This window comes from Scyliorhinus torazame, chromosome 5 (genome assembly GCF_047496885.1).
Source record: "Scyliorhinus torazame isolate Kashiwa2021f chromosome 5, sScyTor2.1, whole genome shotgun sequence".
NCBI classification, from domain to species: Eukaryota; Metazoa; Chordata; class Chondrichthyes; order Carcharhiniformes; family Scyliorhinidae; genus Scyliorhinus; species Scyliorhinus torazame.
Genome location: NC_092711.1, coordinates 100,544,372 through 100,553,422, shown reverse-complemented (window position 1 = coordinate 100,553,422; position 9,051 = coordinate 100,544,372). Strand labels below are relative to the sequence as shown.

The 9,051-nt window shown below is 47.5% G+C and overlaps 1 long non-coding RNA gene across 2 annotated transcripts; it reads left to right on the top strand.

Annotated features, from left to right (window-relative positions):
- Positions 1–5,593: 5,593 nt before the first annotated feature.
- Positions 5,594–8,799, top strand: LOC140419201 (uncharacterized). Of its 2 annotated transcripts, XR_011945601.1 has the most exons (3): positions 5,594–5,668; positions 6,038–6,129; positions 7,707–8,799. It is a non-coding gene; the product is annotated as an uncharacterized lncRNA (long non-coding RNA). The 2 variants fall into 2 exon arrangements; XR_011945600.1 differs by having other exon boundaries at positions 5,600–6,129.
- The last annotated feature ends 252 nt before the right edge of the window (positions 8,800–9,051 follow it).

The following is a 9,051-nucleotide window of genomic DNA, read 5'->3' as shown; positions in this document are numbered from 1 at the left end:
CAATATCAATGTTTTTTAAAAATTATATAGCAGTGCAAAGGCAGATGACAGGTCAGAACATTTGGCAGAGTATAAAAGCACAAAAATATTAATAAGATGAGAATAATTAGAGTACCAGAGAAAGCTGGCGAGAAATATAAAGACAGATAGTAAGAGTTTCTATGGATATTTGTGGAAGTAAATAATTCAAGTGAGTGTTGATTCTCCAGAAAGCTAGTCTGGAGAATTAACAATGGAAAGTAAGGAGATGTCAAATGAATTGATCAGGTATTTTCATCAGTCTTCACTATAGAGGAATCACGTAACATTCCAGAAATATCCGTAAATCAAGAAATTGAAGGGATGGAGGAACACTCACCAGGGAAGTGGTAATGAGCAATGTTTTGAGTCTGCGAGCTAACAAAACCCCGGTTCCTGGCGGACTTCATCATCAGGTCTTGAAAGAAGCAGCTTAAAGAGGGAGTTGATACACTCTTTTCATTGTCCAAAATTCACTAGATTCGAGGAGGATCCATTAAATTGGAAAATAATAAATGTAATTCCTTTATTCACAAAGGGAGGGGAACAGGTGGCTGGAAACTACAGGCCAGTTAGCCTAATATTAGTCATAGGGAACATGTTTGAAGCTATTATTAAAGATGCAATGTCAGATCTCTTAGAAAAGTCAAGGCAATCAGGCAGTGTCAACATGGTTTTATGAAAGGAAAATCACATTTAACCAATTTATCAGAGTTACTTGATGGGGTCACATGACTGTGGATAAAGGGGAACGGGTGAATGTACTGTCCTTAGATTTCCAGAAAGCATTTGATAAGTTATATCAAAGGTTATTATAGAAAATAAAAACTCAGGATATAAGGGATAACATACTGGCATGGACTGAAGATTGGCTAACCAGTGGGAAACAAAGAGTAGACATAAATGGGTATTTTTGTGATTGGTTAGATGTGATGAGTGGTGTGCCACAGGGATCAGTACTGGAGACTCAACTTATTATAATTTATATAAATGACTTGGATGAAGTTACTAAAGGTTCTGTTGCTAAATTTGCTGATAACACAAAAAAAGGTGGGACACTAAATTGTGAGGAATGCAATACAGCCACATAGGGACATCGATAGGTTAAGCAAGTGGGCAAAGGCCTGGCAAATGGAGTATCATGTGGGAAAATGTGAAAATGCACATTTTGTTGGGAAGAATAAAACAGGCAGATTGTCCAAATGGTGAGAGACTTTTAGAGTTCTGAGATACAGAGGGACCGAGGTGTTATTGTGCATTAATAACAAAAGGCTAGCATGCAGGTACAGCAAGTAGTTAGGAAAGCTAATAAAATGTCATTTGAATGTTAATTGAATATTTATTGTGCGGGGAATTGAATACAAACTGGGGAGGTTATGCCTCAGTTATACAGGGCATTGGTGAGACTGCACGTGGAGCACAGGGTACAGTGTTGGTCTTATTTTTTTTTTAAATCCAATTGAGGGGCAATTTAGCGTGGCCAATCCACCTGCCCTTCACATCTTTGGGTTGTGGGGGCGAGACCCACGCAGACACGGGGAGAATGTGCAAACTTCACATCAGACAGATCTCCTTATTTAAGAAAGGCTGTAAGACCATAAGACATAGGAGCAGAAGTAAGGCCATTCGGCCCATCGAGTCCACTCCACCATTCAATCATGGCTGATTTCAACTCCATTTACCCGCTCTCTCTCCATAGCCCTTAATTCCTCGAGAAATCAAGACTTTATCAACTTCTGTCTTAAAGACACTCAACGTCCCGGCCTCCACCGCCCGCTGTGGCAATGAATTCCACAGACCCACCACTCTCTGACTGAAGAAATTTCTCCTCACCTCTGTTCTAAAGTAACTCCCTTTAATTCTAAGGCCCCCGGGTCCTAGTCTCCCCTGCTAATGGAAACAACATCCCTACATCCATAAGCCATTCATTATCTTGTAAGTTTCTATTAGATCTCCCCTCAACCTCCTAAACTCCAATGAATATAATCCCAGGATCCTCAGACGTTCATCGTATGTTAGGCCTACCATTCCTGGGATCATCCGTGTGAATCTCCGCTGGACCCGCTCCAGTGCCAGTATGTCCTTCCTGAGGTGTGGGGCCCAAAATTGGTCACAGTATTCTAAATGGGGCCTAACTAATGCGTTATAAAGCTTCAGAAGTACATCCCTGCTTTTATATTCCAATGTTTGTTGGACGTCATTCAGAGAAAGTTTACGAGATTAATACCTGGAATGGACCTGTGGCCTTATGAGGAAAGGCTGGATGGGCCAGGCTTGTATCCTCTCCAGTTATGAGGAAAGGCTGGACAGGCCAGGCTTGTATCCTCTCCAGTTATGAGGAAAGGATGGATGGGCCAGGCTTGTATCCTCTCCTGTTATGAGGAAAGGATGGATGGGCCAGGCTTGTATCCTCTCCTGTTATGAGGAAAGGATGGATGGGCCAGGCTTGTATCCTCTCCAGTTATGAGGAAAGGATGGATGGGCCAGGCTTGTGTCCTCTCCAGTTATGAGGAAAGGCTGGACAGGCCAGGCTTGTATCCTCTCCAGTTTCGAAGAGTGAGGGGTGACTTCATTGAATCATATAAGACTCTGAAGGGTCAAAGCTAGTAGAATGCTTGCGCAGCAACTCAGGAGGAAGGAGGCGGCCAGAGAAATAGGCAGGGTAGTGGACGGTTTGGGGAACAGAGTGGATGACCCATCAGGACTGAACAAGGTGTTTCGAGAGTTTTACAGGAAGCTCTAAACCTCGGAACCCCCTGGGGAGCCGGAGGAGATGCAACATTTCTTAGACGGACTGACCTTCCCAAAAGTGGGTAGGGGGCTGGTAGATGGATGTGGGGCCACGATCAGAGCAGAGGAAGTGCTGGGGGGCTTGAAGGCCATGCAGTCAGGTAAATCCCTGAGGCCAGATGGATACCCAGTGGAGTTCTACAAAAAACTTCTCAGAGATAGTGAGGCCGGTGCTGACTCGGGTATTTAACGAGGCGAGCGACTCTACCCCCGACGATGTCACAGGCTACCATTTAGCTGATATTAAAACGGGATAAAGACCCGGAAGCGTGTGGGTCATACAGACCAATCTCCCTGATCAACGTCGACGCCAAGCTCCTGGCTAAGGTCTTGGCGTTTAGAATTGAGGACTGTGTCCCGGAGGTGATCGGGGAAGACCAAACAGGGTTTGTGAAAGGCAGGCAGCTGGTAGCCAACTTGAGAAGACTACTCAATGTGATCATGATGCCCCGGAGGGCAGAGAGGTAGAGGCAGTGGTGGCAATGGATGCCGAGAAGGCCTTTGACCGGGTGGAGTGGGACTATTTGTGGGTGGTACTCGGACGGTTTGGGTTCGGGGAGGGCTTTGTTGACTGGGTTAGACTATTGTACCAGGCCCCAAAAGCTAGCGTGAGGATGAATAGGACAACATCAGAGTACTTTAGAGTACACCGAGGGACCAGACAGGGATGCCCACTCTCCCCATTGCTGTTTGCATTGGCCATAGAACCTCTGGCGATTGCCATGAGAACTGCGAGGTGGTGGGGAAGGGAATGATTAGGGGAGGGGTGGAAAACAGGGTATCGCTGTACGCAGCCGACCTGCTCCTCTACGTATCGGACCCGCTGGCTGGGATAGACAGTATAGTAGGAATATTGAGAGAATTTGGCAGGTTTTCAGGGTACAAACTGAACATGGCTAAGAGTGAGATGGTTGTAGTGCAGGCGAGGGGCCAGGAGAACAGGTTGAAGGAGACACCATTTAGGATGGTCGGGGAAAGTTTCCGATACTTAGGGAGACTGGTGGCACGAGACTGGGGCAGACTGCATAAGCTAAATTTGACTAGAGTGGTGGAACAGGTGAAGAGCAAGTTCAGGAGATGGAATGCACTCCCGCTATCACTTGTGGGGGCAGTGTAGACGGTACTGGGCGGCCAACATAACCATGGTAAGGAGTTGGATGGTGGGTTCAGGGTCTATTTGGGGGTGAGTAGAGGCAGCTTCCTGCAGGGGCACCAGTTTGGCAGCCCTGGCCAGGGCCTCCCATCGCTCCCGCCGGGTAGGTGCTCCACCAGCCCGGTAGTGGTGGCAGCCCTACGGATCTGGAGCCAGTGGACGAAGCATCTAGGGAAGGTGGGAGCATCGGTCTGGTCTCCAATATGCGACAACCACTGATTCGCCCCTGGGAGTATGGACGGTGGATTCCGGGCATGGTGGCGGGCGGGGGTGGGGAGAATGGGCGATATGTTCTTTGGGGGGAGCTTCTCGAGCATGAGAGCCTTGGACGAGAAATTCGGACTAGTAAGAGAGAATGACTTTCGGTACTTGCAAGTGTGTGACTTCATACGTAGACAGGTCCCAAAGGCGAGGAGATGGAGGAGGGGGGTATGGGCGGAAGCCCTGAGTAGGATAAATTCAACTGCAACATGTGCTAGGCTCAGCCTGATTCAGTTCAAGGTCGTACACCGGGCCCAAATGACGGTGGCCCGAATGAGTACATTTTTTGGGGTGGAGGACAAATGCACTAGGTGTGCGGGAGGGCCAGCGAATCATGTCCACATGTTCTGGGCATGCTCAAAACTTAGGAGATACTGGGAGGGATTTGCGGATGCCATGTCCCAGGTACTGAAAACTAGGGTGGTGATGAGTCCAGTGGTGGCAGTTTTTGGGGTCTTGGAAGATCCGGGGGTCCAGGAAGAGGGGGAGGCCGACGTCTTGGCCTTTGCTTCCCTGGTAGCCCGGCGACGTATACTGCTGGCATGGAGGGACTCCAAGCCCCCAAAGACCGAAGCATGGCTCTCGGACATGTCGAGCTTTTTAGAGCTGGAAAAAATTAAGTTTGCCTTAAGAGGATCTGTATTAGGGTTCACCCGAAGGTGACAACCATTCATCAAATTCTTCGCGGGGAATTAAATGTCAGCAGGGGGGTGGGGGGGAGGGTTAGATTAGAGTAGAAACGAGGGATAAATAGGCGGGTACTATTTATGAGAGAGGATTGGTCTTTTGCACTATGTTTCTGCTTTGTGTTGATATTTGCACATTACTGTACACTGTAACTGGTTACAATGCCAAAAAATACTTCAATAAAATTGTTTATTAAAATAACGACTATGAAGGGTCTTGACAAAACCGGATGTGTGGAGGATGATTCCTCTTGTCAGAATCTAGAGTCACTGAATATTTTTCAGCCGGATGTAGTATTTTATCGGTGGTGGGCGGCAATGTGGAATTATATTCCAATCTGATCAGCCATGATGGTATTGAATGGTGCAGCAGGCTCGAGGGGCTGAGTGGCCGCCTCCTGCTCCCAATTCCTGCGTCGCCCTGCCTCGTCCCCTTCTCCTTCCATTGGTCCGGTGCTGCCGTCAATCATTGCCTCAACATTATGAGGTGTCAGGTGAGAGGTCAGTGTCGGGGGGCGGGGTTTACAAATACCCAGTGCGGCCCCAGAGCCGAATGTGAATAAATTAACATTCTCCACTCTGTCTATCCGCCACTATTGGACATGCGCAATGTGACTTCGATTGTTGCATGGTGTGGACTCCGGTAGCCGCATGCGCAGTGTGGACTCCGACATCCGCATGCGCAGTGTGGACTCCGGCAGCCGCCGCCGGGAGATCATTTGGTTTCCGCGATTAGACAGAAACAGCCGCTTGTGGCCGGGTAATGGAGGTGGCCGAGTGGGTGCTGAGGCTTCATAAACACCCAGTGCAGGACTCAAAACCCAAATAAGACCCGATCGGTCCCGCGTTCGCACCAAATGGGGGCCGCGGCAGCCGAAAGGCCCGAAACCATTTCAACCAAATGGAATAATCTGCAGCAGGGCGCATGCGCGGTGCTCCCTGTCCTGTCAGCAGGAGGAGAGAATGCTGTGAATTTCTCTCCTGGACTGACAGGGATGGATTCTGCAAACTTCTTTTACAGGGGCTTAGAAGGGGAGGATTTGCACACAGAAAACTCAAATCAAGAGAAATGTTTGTCTCTTCTCAATGTTTGATCTTGGACTGACAGTGTGATGACTTCTGTTTACAGGACGTTGGAAGAGCAGAATTTGAAGACGGAAAACACAAAACAAACATCAGATCAAAATGTGACAGAGTCACTCGATTAATCGGAAACAAAATGTAAGTCTGTGGCAAAAATATTCAAACGTGTGTGACTGGAAACGGGGATGAGCAATATGGAGAGATGAAGTGAAATGAAAATCGCTTATTGTCACAAGTAGGCTTCAAATGAAGTAACTGTGAAAAGCCCCTAGTCGCTACAATCCGGTGCCTGTCGGGGAGGCTGGTACGGGAATTGAACCGTGCTGCTGGCCTGCCTTGGTCTGCTCTAAAAGCCAGCGATTTAGCCCTGTGCTAAACCAGCCCCAGATCTGAAAAGAAAGGTGAGAATTTTAAATTGATTTGCTGTTTAACCAGGAGCCTGTGTTGATCAATGAGGACAGGGTGATGAGTGAGTGAATGGAAATTAGTGTAGAGGACAGAGGCAGCAGAGATTGGGATAAACTCAAGCTTATCACAGGTTGAATGTCGGAGGCTGGTCATGAGTGTGCAGGAATAGTGAAGTCTCGAGGTAATAAAGGAGTCGATGAGAGTTTCACAAATCTGAGACAGGATCAAGTCCAGTGATGTGAATGAGACAGAAACTCCTTCGAGGAGCTGGCAGAGATTGTGGTCTGAAACTCAGCTGGCGGCTCTGAAGATGTTAAATGGACTGAAACGTTAACTCTGTTTCTTTCTGGACAGATACTGCCCAATCTATTGAGTTTATTCAGCATTTTCTATTCTTATTTCAGATTTTTAGAATCTGGTAGCACAATGGTTAGCACAGTTGCTTCACTGCTCCAAGGTCCCAGGTTCGATTCCCGGCGTGGGCCACTGTCTGTCTGAAGTTTGCATTTTCTCGCCATGTCTGCTCCCAGACTCCAAAGATATGCAGGATTGACTGTGCAAAATTGCCCTTAGTGTCCAAAAAGTTTAAGTGGGGTTCCTGGGTTAGAGGGATAGGGTGTCGGTGTTGGCTTAGGTAGGGTGCTCTTTCCAAGGGCTGGTGCAGATTTGATGGGCTGAATGGCCTCCTTCTGCACTGTAAATTCTATGACTGTATTTTGCTTTTATTTTAGTGAAGTATTTTCCCATGGTTATGAACAGCCTGGGTCAGCCTCGCACTGTTTTCATGGTGAAGTGATGGAGTCAGTGGGTCGGGAGTGGAGTTTGTCGTGGGAACTGAAGACAGTGACTCAGATCTTTCCATATTTAAATGGAGGACATTTCTGTTAACCTAGTACTGGATGTCAGACAAGTCAGGATGGTGTGACTTGGATTGTAACTTGAATATGATGCTGTTCACATACGCCTGCCACCCTGGTCTTTCGAGGTGGTGGAGGTTGATGGTTTGGGAGATTCTGTCAAAGTTCTGGCTGAGTTTTAGATATATACAATCCACTCCCTCATGCTGCTCCCACCTCTCTCTCTAAAGGCGAGTTGTCTTGCATCGGCCCAGACCACTGACTCTCTTCCCTGAAGGACATTAGTGAACTAGTAGAGTTTTTACAACAATCCAGCAGTTTTCATGGCCACTTTTCCCTAGTGCCGGCCCCACAAATGACCAGATTCATTCAGCTCAATTTCACAACATGCCTTTGTGTTTTTGTGGGCTCTCTCTCACTCCTTTTTCTCTGTTTAAATTAATTTCTCAGGGTATTAGGAAAGCATTTGCAGCCAGGAATCTGAAACCAAACATCACATCAGGTCCTGACAGTTGCTCAATTTTTCATAACCTGAATATCATCGTATTTTGAAGATGGAAATAAAAAGCACAGTTCACAGTGAGGAGAAACCATGGAGATGTGGAGACTGTGGGAAGGGAGTCATTTACCCGTCTACACTGGAAACTCATCGACGGACTCACACTGGGGAGAGGCCATTCACCTGCTCCACATGTGGGAAGGGATTCACTCAGTCATCCGACCTGCTGAGTCACCACCGAGTTCACAGTGGGGAGAGGCCATTCACCTGCTCTGTGTGTGGAAAGGGATTCACTCAATCATCCAACCTGCTGATACATCATCAGCGAGTTCACACTGATGAGAGACATTTTAAATGCCCAGACTGTGGAAATGGCTATGTAAATTTCCAGGAACTGGTATACCATCAGCGTGTTCACACTGACGAGAGACCATTCAGATGCTCTCACTGTGGGACTGGGTTCAAGAGATCAGCTGCACTCACTATACACCAGCGCACTCACACTGGGGAGAGGCCGTTCACCTGCTCCGAGTGTGGGAAAGGATTTAATCAGTCTTCTTCACTGCGAACACACCAGCGGCTTCACGCCAATGAAAGACAATTTGTCTGCTCTGAGTGTGGGAAGGGATTCACAGATTCATCTAACCTGGTGATACACCAGCGAGTTCACACTGTGGAGAGACCATTTAAATGCCCAGACTGTGGGAAGACTAAAAAAATTCTGGGGTTCTGATGCACCATCAACGTGGTCACACTGATGAGAGACCATTCAGATGCTCTCACTGTGGGGCAGGATTCAGGCGATTATTTGAGCTTGTTCTGCACCAGCGCACTCACACTGGGGAGAGGCCGTTCACCTGCTCCGAGTGTGGGAAGGGATTCAGTCAGTCATCCAATCTACTGAGACACCAGCGAGGTCACAAGCAACTACAGTGATGGAATTTGGTTGTTAATTACATCCAGGACAAAACCATGTTTTCTGGGGTCCAATTATCGGGTTTATATCTTGCTTACAGCCAAATAAACCAACTTTTTAGCATTGTATTAAGCAGTGTGTTGAGTCTTTTTCCTATCTCAAACATGAATTAGTTCCTTTTGAAGTGTTCTCCCTGTCCCATCTCTGAAATCCTCACCTCCAACAACAAGCGAGGAGCTGATGGAGCTTCTTTGTCACTGAGATTGAGACAATCTGACCAGCTGCCTCTGCTGCTTCCCTCCCTCCCACTAACCCACCGCGGGCAGACTTTTGTTTCTGAGCCCTGAACTCACACCTTTCTCCAGTTTCTCCGCCATCTT